This window comes from Mycteria americana, chromosome 3 (genome assembly GCF_035582795.1).
Source record: "Mycteria americana isolate JAX WOST 10 ecotype Jacksonville Zoo and Gardens chromosome 3, USCA_MyAme_1.0, whole genome shotgun sequence".
Classification (NCBI taxonomy): Eukaryota; Metazoa; Chordata; class Aves; order Ciconiiformes; family Ciconiidae; genus Mycteria; species Mycteria americana.
Genome location: NC_134367.1, coordinates 2,038,131 through 2,061,983, shown reverse-complemented (window position 1 = coordinate 2,061,983; position 23,853 = coordinate 2,038,131). Strand labels below are relative to the sequence as shown.

Sequence of the window (23,853 nt, the reverse complement as noted above, 5' to 3'; positions counted from 1 at the left end):
GGGTCCCGGGCTCGGAGGGCAGCGCCTGCCCGGGGCACGGCGCCGTCGGAGCCCCCCAGGCCGCGGTGGGCAGGCCCCGGCCGCCCCCTCTGCCACCAAGATGGCGCCCGCCTCCCCCTGCCCCTTCCCGGGGGGCGGCGGCGGAGGGGCCGCGGTCTCCCCAGCGCCTCCGCCCCGCGCTGCCGCCGCCCGGGCCGGGCCGTGGGGCGGTGAGAGGCCACGGGGGGGGGAGGGTGGGAGGGAAGATGGCGGCCGGCAGCGACTGAGGGAGGAGGAGGAGGGATCCGGGCCGGGCCGCGGCGGCCTCCTCCGACACCGCCCCCCTCGTCCTCCGTGCCCAGCTCCGCCCCGTCCCGCCGGGAGGGAGAGCGGCGAGCAAGCCGGAGCCCCGCAGCCGCGCCGCGCCGCCCAGGCAAGGGGCCCCGGGTGCCCGGGAGCCCCGCAGCGGGAGCCGGGGCCCCCAGCAGCGCCCGCCGCCCGCCACCGCTCCGGTCACCGCGATCGCGGCGGGGGCTGCTGCGAGCCGGCAGCCCCCCCGGGGCCGCCCCCGCCGCCCGGCCGGGGGAGTCGCTGTCGCGTTGCCCGTTGAGCTCCGCGGCCTCAGCCCCGGCGGGGGGGGAGGCGGCTGTCACCCAGGCAGCGGCGGCAGGTGAGTGGCGCCCGGCCGCGCCGCAGCTGGCGGCGGGGCGGGAGGGAGGGAGGGAGAGAGGGCGGGCAGGCGAGGGGGGAGGCCGGCCGGGGCGCCCCGCCGCGCAGGGCGGGGGTGTGTCTGGCGGGGCCGGCACGCCGCCCCCGGCCCCCGCCGCCCGCCGCAGCCCCCGGCCTGCGGGGAGGCGCAGCTGTCACGGCGGGGGCGGGCGCGGCGGGGGGACGGGGGACGGCCCGGCCCCCCGCCCCGGGCTGCCATGGCGGCGGGCGGAGCGCGGAGGGGCGCCGCGGCCTCCCCCCCTCCCCTCCCCTCGCCCGCCCTCCTTCTCCCGCGGGGGGCTGAGGAGGGCCGCCCCGGGGGACCCAGCGCGGCGGAGCCCCTCCCGCCTCGGGTGGTTAAATCCCAGCCCTCCCTTTCCTCAGTGCCCCCCCCCCCCCATTATTATTAATTTAAAGTTGATTTAAAAAGTGAAAAAGCAGTTTTCCTCCTTCCCCCCCCCCCCCCCCAGCCCCTTCCCGGCTGGAAGATGGCTGAGGGGAGGCAGCGGGGCCGCGGCTGGGCCTGTGGGGGCCCGCGGACCCCCCTGGGCAGGGAGGACGCTCCGTTTGGTGGCGTTTTTAGGTGACAGCTCTTTGTCTGCGTGTGGCATCGTGTGTCCCCCCTGGGCTGTGTGTGTCTGTGTCCCCCAAAACCACCCCCCGGCCCCGGCGGGGCGGTTTCGGTTGTCAGTGGAGGCAAGTAAGTTCAGCGCTAAGGCAAGGCGGTCGCTCGGTCAGGGAGAGCCGGAGGTGGCCGTGAGGTACCGGGTGGGTTTTGGGTCCATCGGAGCAGGGAACGGCTGGGTTGTCAGGCAGGGTGTGTGGGGAAGCGGGCTTCTCGGAGGGGGTGCCTGGGCTTCCAGGCTTGGGGGGGCTCCGCAGGAGGCTGGTGGCAAAGCTGGCGTCCACCTCCCCGCTCCTAGCAGAGTGCTTGCCCTAAATTTGCTTCATTTTTCTCTTAGAGACACGGACCAGCAGCAGATTGCAAATAATCCCAAATACCTGACGGTGCATATGCAAGTGGTAGCCCCGGTTTGTGCAGCGGGGGGGCTCTAGCTGCTGGAATATGACATGTAGCGGTAGAAAAATCTGTTGCGGAAAGGCCGTTTCCTTCCGATGTAGGTTGCTAGACACTCTCAAGCCCTCCAGTTTCCTAGGTGCGTTCTGACCTTTCAGTGGCTGAGAACTGGGTCGTGCGCGTTCGGTGACGATCTCCCGATTTTTTTGCACCCGAAGGACTGTGTTTGCAAAGGTGGAAAGGTGTGGAGTGCTGTCTGGGGCTGCTGCTTGCTTCCACTGCAAGCTTAATCAGCGTACAGTAGATATGAAATTTTTACTCCCCCAAGTACAGCATAGCCAAAAAAAAAAAAAAAAAAAAGAGTGACACAGCAAAGTATATTAAAACTGGAAATTTGGACTCGTGTGGGTGGTGCTTGTATGTTCTTCACCCTGTCTCATGGCTTGTATTCTTCGTGTTGCTGGTTTAGACTGAAAAAAAAAAAAAAGACCTGGTTTGTGTGGGCTGGCAGGATATACATATATATATGTGTGTGTAAAATTTGCATGTGTGTGTATATATATATATATAAGGAGTAATATACCTGGTAAGTTCTAGTAGCAAGATGGTAAATTTATATGAACCAAAAAAGGATGCTTCTTTTACTTTTCTAGAGGCGTGCTGTCCCATTGTAGTTTAGAGGCTGTGATCTTCTGCCTGCAGAATATTTCAGCAAACATGCATGTGTTCCGAGCTCTTTATGCTGTGGCCATCAGCTTTCTTATACAAGAGAAAGTAAAAAATATACATTACATATGGAACTATACATAGCATGTGTGCATCTGTAGCCATATACTTAGGCCTCTTGCACAGCAGCGGGGAGAGAAACATTGTAAACCAGGAAAAGATGGATGCAAAGCCACAAATTTGCAGGGGAGCTTGGTAAGTGGTGTAGTATCCGCAGCTTTGCAGAGCTGTTTTGTGAAAATGATTAAAGTTCAAGTTGCCACTTAAGGGGACAAACAGCTCTTGATGGTAGATAATAAACAGTAGTAACTTTGGCAATGCTGCACCTGGCTCAAAGCCGATGGGCATGATGAAATGTTAAATCTCAACTTATTTGCTCAAGATGGGTATCTGTTGTTTGAAACATGTTGCCAAACAATATGGCAGCACAAATCCTTGCTTCCAAAACAAATAGGCTTCCTGAGAGGCGAGCGGGGGGTTTGGCTCTTCAGAAGGCAGGCCTTGACTTCTTATTCACTACGGGCCGACTTTGATTTTTTAGCGTGCGTGTTTTCCCCGAGCCTTGCCCTCTGATAATGCTACGACACATGCTCACAACTGCATGACTAATTCATACAATTAGTCATACACTTCCACTGTAGATTTATTGGAGCAATATCACTGTCATTCTCACATTGTAAAAGTCTGCGTTTGGGAACATGTGCCCTCTGTTGACTTGGGTCTCTTGGCATGGTTGTTGGGTGGGCTGTTACAAATATTTGAAGCCTTTAGGATTATTAGGCTTACTTAATTATATAAGCATATTTTCAAGGAACAGATCTGCTGGAGATCAGCACCTTGTTGCTTGCTAATCTGAGGGGGGTAATTTGCATGAGACGTTGCAGGGATTGCCAGAAATGAAGGTGTGAGTGCTACTACTAAAAATATCCCGTCTCCTGCATAAATAGTTTGCCAGTTGAAAAACAGTATATTTTGTATAAGGAAACTATTTATATGACGAGTTATTCTTGTTTTGCTTGGTTGACTGTGTTTCTTTGAAGCGTGGCTCTTATCTCTTTGATCAAAGAGGAGGAATAAAAAAAAATAGTTTTTAAAGTTAGATTCTGCCTTTAAAGACAGGATTTTAAGCAGGAAGGGCTTGGACTAACAGGTAAATATTTTAACCAGGTATTCCTGAAAGGCCAACGCGGTGTGTAATACCCCGTAGCATGTGGCCACCACCACTTCTACGTACGAGCTTTAATTGCTGGCAGATACAAACAAGCAATTTTTATTGGCGGTTCTATGTTATTTGTATTGCTGCAGCATCCAGGAACCCCAGGCACGGACCGGGTTTGCAGTGGGGTAGGAGTGACGCAAAAATAGAGCCAAAGTGGACTCTGCTTCCAAAAACCTAAACCTAAAGAGGTGGAGGAGCCAAGGGTGATGGGGAAGCAGCTGGATGGTGGTGGGCAGCAGGAGAGTCAGTAGTCACAGCATATTAGCAGCCTAATATTGATTTTTGGGGGGTTTTTTTTGTAATAACATTGCAGTGAACCAGCGCTTTATGGTCTGTGGGGAGGTGACTGCCTGCTGTCGTGCTGCTGGCACCTGGGCGAGCCCTCTGCCTGCCTCCCCACAGCCGGGGCTGATCCAGCCCGTCGGAGCCATGGTGGGCAAGGGAGGATTCACAGGAGTAGCTCTGCTGATCGGTCTGAGAATGGCCAGGAGCTTTAACCTCTTCCCCTGGCACAGCAGGATCTGGAATAGGATGTTTGCCTGTAGCTGCAATATTAAAAATTATGGCTTGCTTGTAAACGGCTTCAACTCCTTGCATACCTAGCCTTGCACATGTGAGTCAGGGCAATGCAGAACAGGTTTTTACCACTACGGCAGCATCTCCATGTAAAGTTGACCATTTTAAATGCTGTGGCTTTGCTGTGGGACAAATTTTAAAGCACTCACAGGCCTGGTCTAGGTATAAAGGATGTGTCAGCACCATACGCTTTACCTGGGCTCCTGTCATTTACAAAGCAAAAAACTGCTGAACTGGTTTGGAGGTTCTTTAAGCCTGAACTAATTTACCTGGCTGGGAATGTAGGTTAGAAACTAGGCTTCTCTTGGCTTTGGGCTAGCGCCAGTACGCTCCGCAGGGAAAATGCAGGCTAAATAGCTTCTGCGCTGATAATCCTGCAATACTGTTCCTACTGTTTCCCCTGAAAAGATAGGTAGGTTCTCGTGCGGTTGACCCAATTGACTGGGAAGTAAGTCCAACGCGTCTCAGCACAAGGAGCAGCGGGATGTTTCCCTTAGATGCCCTTGGGTGAGTGGGGAAAAAGCGAGGACGGGTTTTTGTGCACAGACCTTGCAATGAGAATCCTCACCCAAGTGCTTGTGTCTGATGGACAGGGTTGCGTGGCCTAAACTAGGTAGATTTGTTAACCAACTTAGGTAAATCTTCACATAGATATTCTTAAATCTGTTTAAACCTGCTTACTGGTTTATTATGTTCTGTAAGCTGAGGCAAGCTCTCCTGGCAGTCGTGTTTAAACCGGTGTGTGTCCACGCAGAGATTTGCCTCGATTTAGCGAAGCCGATACAAGTTGGCCAGTTACAGGAAGATGATCTACGAAAAGAAAACAGTGCGGTGAATATGTAAGTCAACAGTTTGCTGACTTGCCTTGGTTAGTGAACTCTACAGTATCCATATTTTGCTCTAAGGATCCCCAAATTGTCAGCTTCTTAAAGCTGACCGGTGGAGGGGCTCTTAAATGTGTTTGTATTTTTCTGCAGGGGGAAAAGATCCTTAAGTGTTAGGTCCTATTTTAAACAAGTGTCAGAAATGTCCCAGTCAAGGCTGATCCTGCAACTAGCTATTTTGGAACACAAATCCATTAAAATATCTATTTTAAGCTATTTATGTTTATTTTGTGTTTATTTTTAATTATCTATCGTGGAATATGCTATGAAACAAGCTCAAAACAGTGTTTCTTTGGCTTAATTTTTTCCCCCTTTTTTAATGTGACATCTGAAATCCCAAGGGTCTCATTTTTTTTGGAATTTCCAGAGTGTGAAGACTTAAAAAATAAGGCAATATGCCAGGCAAGGCAAGAAGTAGGCTTGTTTCTTGTATTCGTATGATGAAATTATGAATGAGGAACTGTTTAAAACCCAAACAAATCAGTAGCTTTCCCACATATGTGGAATTCAGATCCTGATTGTGAATGGAGGGATAAGTTTAGATCACAACACTACTTTGGGATCAAATGATATTAAATGGTATCGCACATATCGAAGTGGTTAGGTGTTGATAAAGTTATACCCCTAATGTTAGTGTTTTCTCCTGTATGCAGCATATGCTGTCTTTGGCAATAAGGGCCTCAGGAGGGGAGAGAGATTCCAACCCACAGCACAGGGATCCCCTGTCCAGAAGGTTTCAGAATAGTATTTGCTGTTTCAGTAATAACAAAAAAAAAGAGTAGGTATTATAATCTTTCAGTAAAACTGCACTGAGAGTTTAACAATGAAAACTAAATATCTTCTTCTCTTTTATCTTTCCTTTTCTGTTAACATTGTATAATTCCTGGCTTGAAGAAATAAGAGAGAAAAGCCCTGAACTTTTCAGACCATTAAATCAGATTCATGTGTAAATTGTACAGGAAATCTTGCAGCTTGGACTGCTTAACTTCTCTTTCTTCTTATTTCTTGTGAATACCATACTTACTACCTATCCTCCCTCTCTTCTCCTCTCCCCCAGAGCCTGTGTTTTGCTCTTAATCTGAGACTTTGCATCCAGTTTTATCAACATACTTCAGAGATCTTGAATAAGTTGAGAGATGAACTTTTTAGTGGAAGTGCTAGGCAGCCTCTGTCTTTGAAGGTTTTTTTTAAACAAAAGTCTGACTAACCTGAAAAGGATTTTGACACATGCTTGTGACCAGTTATTTTAAATCATACTGGAAAAATTATGTGAAAATAAACAACTAGCTAGAGTTAAACCTGTTGTAGACTGGGTGGGTGTGTAAGCTTGATTGCTTTGCTTTTCATGCGTTTCTTAAATATGATTGTTGAGTCCTGGGTCTTCCCACTAATTCTGTAAACAGCTGGCAGTTATGCTACCTGTTTCTTTTTTATGAGCAGAGATTTCCAAGCAGAGTTTTAACAGGGAAGCTTGGCAGGATGAGTTTGCCAGACTTTCTTCCATGCTCCAGTTGCGAATGGCGCTCAGCTGAAAGGTGAATACCAGACAAGTATTTTTTTTTAATGATGGAAGATGCTGCGTTAGGATTGAAGGAATGATAACTGGACACTCTGGAAACTTTATAATAGAAACATTTATAGCAGAACCCAATAGATCATGCTGCATTGTTATGTGACTTGTAAGTTCAAATTTAATAATGAAATGCTGCATGCACAATGTTGTTGAGGACATGAACCTTGAGCATTTACAATGTGCTTATATCTCAACTTACTGTAAAGCTGGGCACAAAGTCCCGATGTGTATTGAAATGTAATTAGTGTGAAGCCTAATCTGCTATTCTATGAGTAGTTAGAATTTCTTGGAATGGAACTGATGTGTCAAATACCTCTGTTCATGTCTCCAAATGTCATTTTAAGAACGTTGGTTTATGGAATAAGTGAGAGGCGCTGGTGAAGGATCAGGTAAAACACCATGTTATGCGGGCCTCTGACTCACAGGGTAGGAACAAGGACTGAAACTAGCTCTGCCTTTGGCAGCACCTAACTCTTGCTTTCTTTTAAATTAAGGTCATGAAAATCCAGCGTTTTAGAATATACTTTGTATTTATACTGTTTCAAGCTTTCTTGGTACTCTTTCAGCTGTATCCTATTGTCCCAGCAAATATTTTTCTATAGAGGTTGTTTTTCAGTGTTCTTTGTGAAAAAACTTCGACGTGAATTTTCCCTGGGTGTCTGAAATTGCATTCCCAGATTCGTATTGTAGTGTAATCAGATTGCCTTCAGTGTGGAATATCCACTGAAGGCACGGGGGAAGTTGTGGGATCCCAGCACCTCTGACAGCTAGCTTAATAGTTATGTCCTTAACCTTTAAAACAGTTTACCCAGACTTGACGGAGTTGGCATGAAGCTCTGTGTTTTTGAAGATGCAATGGTGATAATCCCTTTGAAGGCCCAAAATAAATGAGAAAAAAAAGCTTTAAGGAACTTAAAAATGCCATTGAAAATAGCATTTGGCCTGATTTTACGCTTTTGTTGTTGTTGGAAATGGAAACAATATTGTATATACAAAGCTTGCTGTATGGAAAATAACTATCTGGTAAATATACTTTAATCTAGTTTATTTTTCAAATACAGTGAAAATGAAAAAATAAACTACCTAAACTCTATTAATTAAATGTTTCCCTGTGACATAATGTGATAATTTAATATAGTTTTCTGAACTGTGGTGGATGAAATGTTTCAATAGAACATATCAAAAAAAGTACAGTTTGATATTGCAGGCTAGAACCAAAACCTGGGAAGTTCCATTAAATCAAAAAGCTATTTCGTTTGTAAAGCTGAACATTCAAAAGTTAGGAAAAACAGATGCAACTGTAATTATAATTTTGTAGCCACATGATATTTTTCCATAGATTCTCCGACTTATTCACTGTATGGGTTGGACTAACAAAGTGGAACGGATTAAGGTTGCACAGATGATCATAAAATCTGTTACTCTATAATTTTTAGTGCTTGATTTTGCAACCTACTTAATTTTCTTCTAATGTTTTTCGATGATAAGCTGCTTTATGACATTCATTTTTGATATGAACAGAGCATCGCACATATATTGGCTACCTTTTGTAATGCCCCTGCAAGGCAAAGAAATATGATTCCAATTTTTTGCGCTCTCTTTTTTTCAGGTGAATAAAACAGAATCACAGCAATTGGATAATTTGCCTAAGTAGTCGGGTGTTAGTGAAAGGTAAAAGGGACTTGACAGGTTATTCTCAAGTACCTCGTGCACTCGACCGCTCTGGTTGTGTATGTGGATTTATTAAATTGGGTGCAACTTTCCTTCAATTTGCCAGCAAACCTCAAGAGGCTTAGCTCCAGCAGTCTCTGTGTCATCAACAAGTAGCTCTGATGACAGGCATCTGATGGCTTTCATTCTTTAGAGCAGAGGTTCCCAAACTGTGGCATGCATACGCTTGTGGTATGCAGACTGCTTCAAAACAGGGTATTTTGCGATGTGAAGGCAGTAATTCCTGATGCTGAGTGTGAGTAAGCTATTGCAGGACCCTCGGTGTAGGTGGGTCCTCGTGGTGGCACTCAGGAGTTGTCAGCACCTGCAAAGAGCTGTAAAATTGGGGTTTGCAGGTGTGCGTGCACTTCTGGTTGCTGGGTCCTGCACTTGGGCCACAACAACCCCATGCAACACTACAGGCTTGGGGAAGAGTGGCTGGAAAGCTGCCTGGTGGAAAAGGACCTGGGGGTGTTGGTCGACAGCCGGCTGAATATGAGCCAGCAGTGTGCCCAGGTGGCCAAGAAGGCCACAGCATCCTGGCTTGTGTCAGGAATAGCGTGGCCAGCAGGACTAGGGCAGCGATCGTCCCCTGTACCTGGCACTGGTGAGGCTGCATCTCGAGTGCTGTGTTCAGTGTTGGGCCCCTCACTCCCAGAGAGACATGGAGGGGCTGGAGCGTGTCCAGAGAAGGGCAACGGAGCTGGGGAAGGGTCTGGAGCACAAGGCTGATGGGGAGCGGCTGAGGGACCTGGGGTTGTTGAGCCTGGAGAAAAGGAGGCTGAGGGGAGACCTCATCGCTCTCTACAACTGCCTGAAAGGAGGGTGTAGAGAGGTGGGGTCGGTCTCTTCTCCCAGGTAACAAGTGATAGGACGAGAGGAAATGGCCTCAAGTTGTGCCAGGGGAGGTTTAGATTGGATATTAGGAAAAATGTCTTCACTGAAAGGGTTGTCCCGCACTGGAACAGGCTGCCCAGGGAAGTGGTGGAGTCACCGTCCCTGGGGATTTTTAAAAGATGTGTAGATGTGGTGCTTAGGGACGTGGTGTAGTGGTGGACTTGGCAGTGTTAGGTTTACAGTTGGACTTGATGAGCTTAAAGGTCTTTTCCAACCTAAATGATTCTATGATTCTATGAGATTGTAGAGAAGGGAGGATGGAGATGGTGGATGAGGATGTGACGAGTCCTGCTTTGGAAAGCTGGGGTGAGCATGGAAGATGGGGAGCAAAGGTTTTGGCATTCGGTGTTAGGGAGGTGGTGCAGTGTCATAGGTTGGTCAGGCCAGGTCAGCAGGGCTGGAGGGTGCAGAAAGAGAATAAACATAATTTTTGTGTCCTGTTTTGTGGAGAATGCGGTGTGCTTTTTAGGTGGGGTGGGGGCAGCACCAGCGCTTTTATTTTGTGGTGCAGAAAGGTTGATGACCAAGTCCTGCTGGGGAGAAATGTCATCCAGTAGAAGGGCAGGAAGGGAGAATCTGGTTTGGGAGGCCAAGCGTGTGTGTATGTCACTAAAAAAGCAGAAACACGTTGCTGCTGATGGCCTCCAAAAAAAATGCAGCCTTAGTTCCCAAACTTAGAACAGCCCTGCTTGTCACTGTGGTTGTTGACTTGCTTATAGGTGTGCGTGCATGGTGCTACGTGCAAGGAGAGCTGGATTCCTGAATTCCTACTCTTGCCACAGAATGTATGATTACAGAGATACCGTGGACTTCTTGAAAACAGTATTAAATAACTTCTGAAGGCTTTTTAAGGAGGTATTTTAAAAACAAGAAGCATGCTTTTACTCTCGGGTTTCCTCCTGGATGCTGGAAAATACCTACATTCGGTAATTCATACATTTTGTGTGCAGCTGGCGGGCTGGAAATAAACTCTTCGGGGTTTGTAAAAACAGTTTAAATGAATCTAGTTAAACAAGATTTAAGTTTCATTGCAGAGGTTTAAAGTGCAAGGGGAAAATACACAGAACAGCCATTAAAAATTAAAAAAAAGGCAACAAACCCCCCAAAGAATACTAGCCTGGAATTATTTTTCTCCCTCCATGCTACCCATTAGTCTGCTGATGGGGGAAACTTTGATACTAAATCTACTGGAGGTTGCTGCAGTTGGGTGTTTGGCAGCGTAGCGCTGTCAGGGCTATTGCACCACTCCATCTGCCCCCGGAGTCATGTCCTGCTGCAAATTTATGCACCTTTGAGAACTCCTGCTTGTTGAAACAAAGCCCCTCATGGTCCAGAGACTACTGGGGACTTTTTATAAGTGTAAGCATCATCTCTGGGGAGCAGGAGAGTATTCCCATTTCACAGATGGGCACAGGCTCGTCCAGCTTGCCATGGGGAAATTTGGAGATCTGGTATTTGACCCTTGTATCTGCATTTACTCTTTGAACAGTTGGCCTACAGCGTTTAACTTTTTATTTAAATTGTCTAAATCCAATACAGCAATATAATTTTAATTTGTTTACTAAGAGAGTTCTTCAGATAGGCCTCCCAAAGTGTGAGGAATAAGAAACAACTGCTACTTGAAGACAGAAGAGCTGAGTTTGTTTCAAGCTGTTTAAAAGCCTTCAGTTCAGAGATAAGTGCGTATTTTACATCCCGATCAGCAAGTTATAATGAGATTTAGAGCACTAAATGAGTTCTCTCCTAACCCACAGAATGATACATGTGGCTCAGCGCAGAGCTATTGTTCTCATCAGCTCTTGCTGGTGAAATAATTTAGGAAATTGCTGCAAACTGGATTTAATCAGCAAGTAGTTTCCACCTTTAGAAGATGACTTACGTAGATATAAGGCATTTCTCAATGGCAACAAAGGTTTCTGCACAAGGAAAGTAGTCCTTGTGTTCCTAGCAGTGAAAAAGGGCTATCTGGAACTTCAAACACGTGAACAGGCTGTAGGATTAAGTGTTCTCTGTTGTGATGAGTGGAAGTTACGTCTTCCAAGTGCTGGGAATTCTAAAAGGCTGTTCTGTTTCTCCATCAGTAGAAGATAATGAAAGAGTACAAGCGAGGAAGGGTCATGGTAGAGAATGCAAACATGGAAAGCAGAAGGAGAGCTGCTTCTTTCCTGTTGAGCAGTGAAGAGGAGATGGTCTTTACAGAAATGCTACTAGGATCCTTGTAGCTTGATCCACCCATGGCAGGATGGTCATTCATTGGCAGGGTGCTGTGGAAGTATTGATCGTTTTGACTCTAACTCACATGTATTCAAAGCTTTTGAATTTTTCTTCAGGTGGTGGCAGAGGTTCCTCTCCTAATCCAGTGGCTGCATTCAGTTGGTTCTTGAAATTCTTATGGCGTGGGCTTGAGAGCAACGTGTGGTAGAGATGGAATAACACAGTATTGCACCTGGGGGACGACACTGCGATGCTTTGCAAGGGGATTAGATCACTTGCGTAGAAAGGTCAGGCATCAGTGGCTGTAAATTTATATCGTCAAGACTCTTTGTCTGAGCCTTGAGCTCTTTCCATCCCTCTGTTCACAGCAGATGATCAAAATTGAAGATGGTCTTTCTCCTCTTTTGCAGTCAGTTGTGTTTCCAGAGATGTTTTTTGTTCCTTGAGTATGGAAACCAAGCTTTGTTTATTCCAGACTCATTTCCTACTTTGCTGTATAAGGCTACCACATCCTCAGTTCAAGGTCCCTGAAAATGTTATGAACAGTCTTATCTCTGTAAGCTCCTTGAATACATCACAGGTTTTGTGTACCTGGCCATTTTGAACCTCATCCTCATTAAAAAAAGAAATAAAAGCCCTTATCTTTTTTTTTCTCTGAAATGACCTATGAGAATTCTCATGTGGGAGAAAATTAGTATGCATGTACTTGGAGACGTGGCTGGCTGATGCACAGGCACAGATTTGCTAAAGAAACACAGAACTCGGAAATGCAGAAGCTAGTTGGATTGAAATTACTGGATATTGCTCTCTATGGAATAATTTATCTGGTTTTTGTCGGGGTTTGGTTTTTTTTTTTTTTTTTTTTGCTTACCGGTGGGTAGAGCTCTTGGGCCTCATTTTTAGTACCTATTTCAGTCATTTATGTTATGAAATGATAAAAGGATTATCCAAATGTTATCTGTTAAGTCAGTACAGAAGGGTCTGAACTAACTGGTGATTGCCTGTGTTCAGACTGAGGATATGCTGCTGTTTGCTAAAGAACATTTTATGTTTCATTGGTTTGAGATGGCTTGAAACCTCATTTTTTTGGCTTAAGTAATTTGCTTGTCCTCCTTCTTGATTTTACTCCTACCAAAAATTAACAAGTATGTCACTTGCTCTATCAAGGATTAATTAGCTGATGGCAAAGCACTTTGAACTTAACTGCAAAACATTACTAAGGTAATTTAAACCAAAGTCCTCCCTTTTTAAAGGGAGAAGAGTTGAACTTGCCTCCCCTTCTCCCTTCCCCAAGAGGCTTTGCCCTACCTGCACTTCCTAAGAGTTGCCCTCATGCTGCTGTGGGTGAAGACTCGGATGAATTACTTCTCACAACGAATGCATCCTTCTGAAGGATTTTTGGTGTACTGAAGGACTGGAATTCTTCCTAAAAATCTAGTGCTTGTTAGAGAGGAGGAGAAAGTCTGTATAAAATACTGTCTTTGCACTCGCTTTGGAATCACAACTGCTCCTGCTGGGCTTCTGAGATAGACTTGAAAAGGCATCTTGGCTTGCATTATAGGTTAACCCAAATAAACGTTTAGTAAGTAATAGCAGTAATTAGTATTTATAATGAGGTAGTAACAGGCAACCTGAATTAGCCCAAGCTCCCATTGTGCCTGAAACTAAACAAACAAATAAGCTACTTAGGGAGGGACTGCCATGATTCAAGTATATTTGTCATTTCTTGTCTTACCTCTGAAATGTTGTGTAATGTGATATTTAGTACACTTTTTGTAGTCATGTAAGCATAATATTTAATAATATATGCAGTCTGCATTTTGCTTACCTTGATTCCTGTTGGGTTGATACACCCAAGCTGTGTTTAAGTTCTGTCTTCAACTGTCTTTAAATTCAAATAATCCTCGTTGCAAGTAGTGGCATACTTGTAAAATGTCACGTAAGAACTTATATGGACTGTAGTCTCTTTATTGCTGGCATGCTTGTGATTAAGGATTTTCAGACTAAAAATATATCAGCAGTTTTCATAGGCATGAAGTGTTGAGATAAATATCTGAGTAATGATTTAGTGTATATTTACAGTAAAAAAATTCAGGAAGAATACCCTCCTGTTCTCTCAAACATGTAATATTTTTTACCCTCTCTTCTTTTTCAGTTCTAGCTGCGCTTTACTCTTTTGGATTATGGGTCTTATGCAGCTACAGTAGTTTACCAAAGGTTTTGAGGAAATAATACTTCAATATTTAGACTTTTGTTATGAAAATTGCTTTGGGTGAGCTGTCTGTGTTCCACAATAGACCCTTAGGTGAAGTCAACCATGAGCTGGGCAAATATAGCTGTCACTGTAGCCACGTAATTATAAAATAGGGCATTTATATTTGTGTTTTAATGGGAATTTGTTCAGTTACTACCTAGGCACTTCTTTAATATATGCTACATAAATAGTGGCAAGTATTTAATAGCCAACTTGAGCATTATTAACTATTTTTCATGTAAGCCTAATTTATTGAAGCTGGTGATATCTATTAAACAACATTCACTTGAAGCCTGTCCCAGATGAGCAATTTATGTTCATGGCATAGAGGTCTAAATATTTAAGAACGTCCGTAAAAACTGTTGCCTAAATAATGTTGCTACCTTTTCATTGCAGAAGAGCCAGAATTTTTTGCTCCACTCTGGCTGTGCTTTGATGCCTGTAAATACTACTGCACAATTATATATTGTTTTTGTTGCATCAGGACACTTATCTGAGAGCAAAGGATGGATTTTTGCTTGAGCATTGGTCAGTGGCTCCGTTTTTTTTTTTTTTTTTTTCCCCTACCCTCATCATTCATTTGCATGGTCTGATACTCGAGTTGTTGCTCTGAATTTGAAATTCTGTGAATTGCTCCATTGTTTTTTTTTTTTTTTAATAATCCTTGCAGCTATGGTAGTTGAGCTTCACAATCACTAAATTCATTTGAATTTATCTTTAGTATTTCTCGTGAGATATGAAAGCACTACCGTTTCTCTTCAATAGATTAAAGGCTCCAGGACTTCAAGGCCAACTCCAGAAATTCAGCTGTAGACATTTTTTGGTTGTTAGCTTGACAGGCTCTCCAGGGCTGTTAGGTATTTGGCGTGGAATTTTTTTTTCCCCCCAGAACACTTCTTCAACCAAAAAGGAAAAAAGTCCAAACCAACTTCAGAGGCAGAAGTTTCGGCCACCAAATCTGAAAATATTTTTCTGAAAAAGCTGAATTACAGAAGAGTGATGAGAAGGTGTTAGAATGGAAATACTTTACCCATGTAAATATGATTGTTTCCTGAAAATTGAGAAAAGTCAGGTTGTCTACACAAGCGAACACTAGGAATCAACCGTTTCATACATCAGTTTATTTGGGAGTAATGATGTTGTATTTCCATGGTGTAAGTACTACAGTTCACTCTTATCACAGAATTACTCTCAGATTCTCAAGGAAGAGTGTTTTTTCTGATTTGCCTTAACTGGACTCCCTCAAGATCTTAGCGGATGTTTATGGCAGAGCTGAGAACAGATCCAAGATTTTTCTGATGTATAACCTCATGTTTTAACCACAAAATGATCCTTTCTAGTCAGTACAGATACTGGACCTTTTAATCCAAAGTTAAATCTGTGGAGTGAGTCGTGACAGAGTGGCAAAATGTCCTTGCTGTTTTGTAATGCTTCCCCCAGAAAATGGATATTGGAAAAATATCTGCTGCTTATTGAGGCGTGTATATTTAATAATGATACTTTGAAGAAAGAAATACTGTAATCCTTGAGTTGTGCTCTCTACTTTTATTGCGGTGGCAATACCTAAAGAAGAAATACCTTTTTTATTAAAAGAAACCAGTGTTTATTTTCCTTGATGTACTGGCATGATCTCTGGTGTTGATGGAAAGCTCTAGTTTCTAATGAAGCCATTAAGATGCTGCCAGTAATTAGCATCTTTTAAAAATCTGGTTCTGCATTTGAATATCACTTTATCAACAAGCGTACTGAGAGAGGAGGCTGCTGGGTGCGCTTTGACAACCGGGGTGGAGAGGAAAGAGTTTTCCTGAAGTGCAGCTTGGGTAAAGTTGATCAGCTAAGCAATTCTTCAAGGAGTGCGGACTGACGAACTCGCCCGCGGTTGTGCATTTGAGGTAGTAGATAACGATTCCACCTTGCTCGTGACGGACACTTGATGACTTGGAAATATTGATTATGGCTGATGTAACTGTACCAGCTTGCAAGCTGTAGCTGAAGTCGAGGGAACAAGGCGGTGTTGTATTGCTCTGTCTTGCTTCAAACTGCAAACTGGTTTTTACGTATATGAAATTTATAGAATATTATTTCCCCTTAGGCTTGATAACCTATCTCTTCACATAGCTTGCAACTGCAGCTCAACTTAACTTTGCTAATGGTGACGAAGCTGATATTAGGGTGCAGTGAGACCCAAGTGTCAGATTTGTAGTGTGGGTTTTTTTTTTTTTTTGCTTTAATTGAATAACTGCGCCTTAATGTGGAAGTTTGTAAGTGAAGCCCCACCCCAAGGCTTTATAATACGATAGTTGTGGCACTAGACCTTAATAGTCCCCTTATCTTGGGGACTTACTCTAAGTACTGTCCTTGGGACTGTGGCATTGAGGAAATGAGCATTGCTGGATGCGATAGTGCTGCCGTAACGCTGCTGCAAGCACCTTTTTCCCTCCTGCCAGGTAAGTCCTGTGTCGGGAGCGGAGCATCATTTTTTGCCTCTTGGTATTTGAAAGCAATTCCCAAAGGAATGGCTGCTGTATGTACTGCAGTTACATGGGTGGGCATATTGCTACTGTATAGTTTGTCAATACTGGTGTAAATGTCTTCGTAAAACCCTTGTGTAATCCTCTTAGTCAAGCTAAAAATATGCAGGGCTTTATTGTTTATGAAGATTTTTATCCCGGGCAAGGTTCTGTTTGCTTCCAACAGATGCACGTGGTATCCATCTGTTTTTTTATGTTTTGGCAACATTTGTGTAGGGTATTATACCCTATCAGGATCCCTGGAATTGACTGTAATTTCTGCTTGGAATGGTTTAAATGACGTTTCTGCTCCAAATGTAGTGGATATGCATGTGCTGTGTAAATACAGTGAAAATTTTTTTTTTTTTTGCAAATTGCAGCTAAAAGAATGACGTAAATAATTGATTTTCTTGTATTTGGTATTTTGCTGAGAAAACAACCCTGATGTTTTATGCGGGGCGGGGGGGGAAGAATTGCTTTGAACTCCCAGCATAGGGCTGGGGAGAGCTCGGTCGTGCGGCCGGGTAACGAGTTACGCTGGTGAGCTGGTTGTTTCTGGCACGGAGCTCTTCAGCGTTTCATGCCTTGCCTCGCACTGCCTATTTGCTTCAAGCAAAATGGTGAATTGCACACAGTCTGAAAGCACAGAGCAACAGAAAAGCTGTGGAATTAAAAAAAGATGCCAGTGCTGGCGCCTACCTATTTCCATTTTGATGCTAAAACCATAACTTGAATTTTTAGGGGTTTCTGCAATAAGGATTTCAGCTGTTGTTGTGTCTCGTGTACAGGTTTCTGTAAGAAATGAGGTTTCTTGTTTCTCATTTAACTTGATTTTTGGGAGAAAGTCTCTTAGAAGGCCTTTCTTGGGCACAACCTGGCAGCCCTACTGCTCGCAACTTCCTTGTGAAAAGATGAAGAACCTGCTTTAAAAATTGGAGTAGCAAAATATCAAAAAATGAACAGAACTGTATTTCTTGGGAAGCCTAGAATATTTTTTTTATAACTTTATATTATAGATTGCATTTTCAGATGACATGAGTTACTTTGAGGTTTTTGTCCATTTCCCTGTGACCCAGTTTATGCGTTTCCAGGAGAATATTTTTTACCGATTTTGTTACTAAAAAACCTTCTGACTCCTTGTATTTCAAGGACATTTCAAAGACAAAACCCTATAGCTGCGATAGCCTTATCAAAAGAAAAAAAACCTTATTGGTGAGAGTCACTGAAGCCAAAACATGCATTAGGTAGGATTATGGATACAATGCACTTTCACAACTGGAAACTCAAGCGGCGGGGCTGAGCCGCAACGCCCCGTGGCGTGCTCCGTGAAATCGGTGTGTTTTACACCTGGGGTTTCTAAAGGCGTCACGTGTATCAGCCTGCCAGACCTGTGCCTCTGCAATAGCTTATTAGAAGGCAGCCTTCTGATATGCCTCATCTGTCAACGGGAGGCTGGGGTGGCTGATGTGTATGGTAACTTTTAGAGAGAAATTAATTACCGACATCATCTGAAAGTATAAAATTTTGTGTGTAGTTACATAGAGTACTTTTTGCTTACCATTGGTTAAAGTCTACGTTCTGCGGACTTCACTAGAGAAAGACCAGGTGGAAGATGACTTGTTGGAAAAAGGGGCAGAAAACCTAAAGATTTTTTTTTGACTATAACTTTTCACAGCCTTTCTTCATAAAGGTTTTGTAAAATTATGTATAACGAGGCTCCAGAAGCAGATATGTTTAAAAATAATACTAATGCACTGGGATCTTGTATGAAAGTACAACAGATTTCTCACTCTGCCAAATGCACGTGCAGTGGCAGGAGAATAAAGCACCTCGCACGCTGGCCTTGTCAGAGGAAAGGGGATCGCGCTACAGGGTTTACAACACCAAGAAAAGGTTCCTTCCAGCTCCATGCTTCCATTTTATGTCAGCCAGCTCATCTCCTCATCCGAGGATCACAGATGACATCTCAGCTGAGCTCGGCAGCACGCAGCAAGTGATTTCCTGCCTGCTAGGTTGAAACGCTCTTTGCCTTGTTACTACCCCAACCCGATCGACGGCGGCTTCTTCCTCTGGCTTGCTCGGGATGCTCCTTGGCCAGCTAGTTGGAGCGTGCTGCTCCGCGGCTTCGGGAGAGATTTGGTGTGGCAGAGGGAGAGAGAGCTCCTGCCGGTGACCTACTGGAGACAATATAGTTAGCGCATCCCTACTGTGACTCTATTAGGGTAATTAGCTCCAACGCGCGTTGTAGTGCAGCAGAACATCGCCATCCAATAAAGAGCAGCTCAGCAGAGAGCATTTGCCTGGGCTGAATTTTTTGGGGTTTGTTTTTTTTTTTTTTTTGGTAATCTTTCCAAAAGGAGAACAAAGTCATTTATTCAAAGGCCACGTGTATACCTTTGCTGCTCTAGCTGTATCCTATTCTTGGTGAAATGTTCTGCGTGTTAATATGGTTTACACTGACACATCCTCCACCCTGAGTAAAGTAAACTCTGCTTACAGGAATACCCTTTTCCCGGTATAAGCCACGTACAATACCTGGCCCGACTTTGTTAAACACCCCAGGCTAAGCCACGGTATCTATACAGCCTCTTTGTTCCAAAGATCGCGCTTCGCACGCGTGCGCAGACGTGCTCTTGCAGTGTCACTGAACATTTCATTTTGCAGATGACTAAACGGAGTCACAAGCTTTCAGCAGCACGGCCAAGGACTTGCAGCTGCCTGGTTTCAGAACTGGGGCTGGATTGCAGGTGTCCTGACTCAAGAGTATTTTGCTTTTCCTACGTGATTGACCTTTTTCCCTAAAGGAAGGGTGGTATAATGCATAACCTGGGTAAATGCTGCAAGCGTTTACTAGGTGCTCGGCGTTAACTTAAATCATTCTCGTTTTCTCACTTGCTCTTAAGAAAATTAATTCTCTCGCTAAGATGACAGTCTAAATGACTGCTTTTCAGTGCATGAAGAAAAGGGTTGACTCTTTTATCAAAGCGTAATTAAAATGAGTTTCAAGCTTGCTCTGAGCTTATTTTTGAACACTTAAATGTTCATTGAGGAGTGGCTTATTAAAAAAAGTAATATAGGAGGTATATATTTACAAAGGGATGCGATAAAGACCCTGAATTTAGGCAATTTTCCTCTTCTGAAAGCAAGACGAACTTGTTACCTCAAACAGATGTTTACACAGTTTAATCTCAGCCTCGGGGGGGGCAGGGGCAAAGTAACTTATTTCAAGTCAATGTCTTAAGTATACTGGAAAACATAACAAACAGGAAACCACAGCTCATAACATGAATTTGTGAGGAGCTGGGAGCTGTAAGAGCCTCGGTAGCTTAACCAGTTATTTCCAGAAACCAGTAAAACTGAAATAATTTTGAGAAGCTTGCAGCAATAGCCTTTCACTAGCTTTGGAAAAATGAATGATGTTTATAATGTGTTTACTATCTTTCTTCTCAAATGATGCCGGTTGTGTAGTGTTTACTAGCTGGAGTTGGACAGAGTAGCTTCACATTCTCCATCCATCCTCTCTGCCTGGGGAGAGGAGCCGTTGTTTGTTCCTGTTCTCGTGTGCTCAGGTGAAGAGATGCTCTTCAGCAGGGAAGGAGACTTCAGCAGCGTGTTTTTCTAAGCCGTTTCGGTCCGTAGGAGAGAAATTGTTGTTGACATGGTGAATAGCTCATAGCCTGTGTAATTGCTTTAAGGACAAGCGCTGTATGCATCGTTGGAGAGAAGCCCTTGTCAGGAGAAGGCTTCGGCTTGTGCCGGCGAGGAAAAAGCAAGTGGGAACTGCTTTTGTGCAAGATAATGACGGCTGTTACGTCTGTGATGACCCTGTTCACTTAAACCTGGGGAAAAGCTATGGTAATCTTCAGTGTCAGTGTCCAATCGCCAGCCTGTTGAGTTCTGGATGTTGGGCTGAACGGGCTGGACCTGTAGCAGAGCTCCTGTGTTGGTCATGGAAACCCACTTTACATCTTGGTCGCTGCTGGGCAGGTCTAGGCAGTTAGTGGTGCTCGTCCCTGCGAGAGCCGTTCTGCATGACTGTGGACTTACCGTGGTCATTTGCAATATCTAAGTCTTAGCTTGCTTTTCTCCTTCCCTGTTTTCTGTTCATTTTTATTTTTCCCTTTGACTTTCTTTGCTTATAAGATTATTAATGGTTTTTAGTCTAAGGATCGTCTGCAGAAGGCTCTGAATCCATGATGCTTTTGGTTGTTCTGCTATAGCAAGAGCAAAGAATGCTCCTGACCCTGTATTTTTGCACACGCTAGGTATATTATGGGGCTAGAATGAAAAATGGTATCAAAGGATCCTCTGAGCAGATTTTTTGGGGGGTAAATTACAGCTGATGTAGATTCTTTCCCTGCCACTGCTTTTCTGTACCTTCATCACAGCTCGAGAGTTGCTCTCTTAGTTTAAAACACTTTGGAAGTTTAAGTTTGTTAAAATGTTGGCTGAAAACTAGTATGTCCAACATGAATAAATTTGTTAGCCATGCCAGCAAGGGCTGTTGCCCTTGCCATAGGCCAACTTGCTGTAAAAAAATTATAGCAAAAGATGTTAGGTGATTTTGTGGCTGTAGAGGAGACCAGAATTCAGGCGCCTTGAACTAGAGAAATGCACAAGTTTCAAACCACAGCATGCAGGTTTTGCAACTGGTGTGTCAGGAATGCTTGTTATCTATACCCTGTCTCCAGCCAGATGCAAATTCTATTTATTTAAACTGATTTAGATAAAAAGACCATTGCAGTACATCTACAGGCTTGGTGTTCCAGTTCCCCGTAGACGTGTAGCTAGATTTAGTCTTGAACGTAATCTTCAGCACAGGAGCACGATGTACTGATACCAGACTGCTTGGAAAACTTTTGCAAGCAAGGTTAAACCATTTAAGAAAACTTTTAGAAAAGTTCAGAAGTATTTTTACTTTTAAAAGGATAGCTGTCACTTTAAGTGGATGTATATTTAGGTTAAACTCAATCTTTATTGCACATAAGTATGAAAGTGCTGTCTGTAATGTGATCCAGCAGGCCTTTGAATGCTTTACTAAGCTCCTTGGCGCACCTCGGCTGCAGCAGAAACCTGTTAAATGAATAGCCTTGGTGGCTAATACTGTTTGCAGCGTATTCTCTCTGGTTTGAAATGTGATTTCAGGATCTTTGCTCTGCTCTTTCAACTTTTCAACGTGTAGCATCCCGGTGAAGAAATTCCGTATGTCCTCATGCATTGCCTTTGCCGCGGTCTACTTTCTTGGGCACGGATGCAGGTTGGGTACGTTTCTTTTGATCTGAGCCTATTCTTTTTCTAAATAAAGTTTCATAGGCATTACAGAATTTTTAGAAATAATTTTTGTACCCTGAGAGGTAAATTATTAAACCACAGTAGCCTCTGTAATTAGGACCATTAGCAAGAGAAGTAAACAAGTACACAAATACTTTAATGTTGCTCCTCATTTATTCTGTGATTCTGACTGCATTCTTTTGGTATTAATAATGTTAAAAGAAATTATAAACCTTTTTTTTGTTTGTTTGTGTGTGGTGGGCACTCAGAGTTCCTTTTACATGCCCCTGGGCAGGCAATATTTCAACAAAGCATCTCGTCTTTAAAAGCCCCTGCTGAAGGGAGCACCTCGCAATCTTGGTTGCAGAAACAGTGAGTGAGCAAGAAGAAAAACTATAAAAGCCATTATAGGAATAGAAGGAGCAGTGTCTATGGAGGAGAGGATGCTGCTTTGATATCTTGAACCTTTCTCTTTGTGGAGGGGAAACAAGGGACAAGGAAAAGAAAAGAGGGAGGAGGAAAACTGGATAAAGGTGTTGGAGAAGAGGAAGAGAGGGAAGATGAGAGCAGGCTGGAATGGAAGGCAGAAGGCTAAAGGATAGATGTAAGTACTTATGCACGCTAATTAAATGATTTCATTTTTGTAGAAAAATCTCTTATTGTTCCTTTTCTGGTGGGAAGGGAGGCTTTGGTAGAATGGTGCAAATTTTGCCCATGCTTGGATGTGTTAGGCAGCTAAATGGGACAGGTTTCTTTTGTGTTTGATTGAGTTGCCAAGTCAGCGTTGCATTAATTGCTCAGTTTACAAAGAATATGGGAATAATACAAATGTCTGTCAGAATAGCAGGGTACTCGGGAAAAGTTTCTAGGCTGCTGCAGTCATTGGTGGGAGGTAAAAGTGTCAATCTTCATGTAGTCTGCTGTCATGCAAGTCTTCTCCAGCGCTGGAACGGGGAGAAGGGACTGACACGACGTGCTGTAGCAGCTGACAACTTTGCACGTTTTTACCTCTGGAAATTTTAATCCCTGAGCAAACCACTGGTTGATTGGAAAATGGTGATTCTCACCAGTGGTAACGAGCTACTACGTACTCGTGTTTAATAATGGGCATCGAGTTTTTGGATTTAGCAGTGATATGCAAATATTTATCTTCCATTTTGGTTTGTTTGAGGAATGAGAACATGGGAGGATGTCTGTGACCTTGATGATTCACCTGATAAGCCAGTCGTCCTCGTCATTGGTGTCTTGGTGGGAAGAGCCTCCTTGCTTGTGTGCTCGCTTGGACGTGATGTGTCAGTAGTTAATGACGAGCTTCGTGAGGCATCTCCTTGGGTAGGAGGCATTATCCTCAAACAAAGGCTGGAATTTCTGATGACCTATCTCTGATGTTGATGTATGAATGGCATTTACCCAAGGCTTTCTCCATTTTTTTAATATTTTAGCAAGCATGTTTCCCATGGGGGTTGGATATGTTTCTTCTGCAGCCTGCTGTAGCCTTACTTATAGAATTAGGGAATGCAAAGAGTCCACCTGTTTTAATTACCTTTCCGTAAGGTTTTGTTAGGCTAAGTAACAAGACCGAATTGCTGTGTAGCAAGTTATAGTGAATTAGATCCAAGTAAAAGCCTTACTTCATTGTAGGAGGGTCAGAATATATTTTACGATGCCTTTAGCAAATTGTAGTCCTCTCCAGTTTGTCTTTTTCTTGGTAGCATCAAATAATTTGCTCACTTTCTAGTAGCTTCAACCCTTGTTCATATACTTTTTTTTTTAAGGCCTTACTAGTTATTAAAAATACACTCCAATTTTATGTAGTTTCAGCACAGCAGCTGCTTTGAGAATTCTGACAACGTCCCTTTTCCTGCTTTCCGTCTTGTTTTGTACTGTTTTATTTAGTCTGTTATTTGAGTGTTTCAGTTAATAGTGATAGTAAAAGTCCTCTTGGATAAAGCAAGTCTGTTTTAAACAAAATAACCTGTGTTGAGGAAGAAATACGGAAATCTAGGAGTGGTAGAAGGCATGCACTTCTGACAGCATTGTTTTTCATTTTGTAATAGTTTCTTCTGACTTCACTAGAGACTACGGCAATGATGTCAGCCAGGATACAGTTTATGTTCTGTCTGTCACCCGAGTGATAGATTGCACTAAGTCTTGCCAGAATCATAAATTGCCTGGGAGATTGTAGTAAGTTGTTGGTGGAATTCTGCAGAGTAGGAGCCAAGACTTGAGAACTTCAGGAGAAGCCTCTTGAAGAGCAATCTAAGGATGAAAATCTTCCCATTCCCTTTAAAAGTTACGTAAAGTCCCATCCTTG

At 43.9% G+C, this 23,853-nt stretch overlaps 1 protein-coding gene across 4 annotated transcripts in view; it reads left to right on the top strand.

Moving 5' to 3' along the window:
- Nucleotides 1–338: 338 nt before the first annotated feature.
- NCOA1 (nuclear receptor coactivator 1) overlaps nucleotides 339–23,853 on the top strand; it is a 185,667-nt gene continuing 162,152 nt past the window's right edge. For 2 of the 4 annotated variants that reach the window (XM_075497637.1, XM_075497635.1), the window contains exon 1: nucleotides 339–649. The gene's annotated coding sequence lies outside the window, so the exon portion shown is untranslated. The remainder of the gene's footprint in view (nucleotides 650–23,853) is intronic. The other 2 variants (XM_075497638.1, XM_075497639.1) reach the window with 1 other exon arrangement.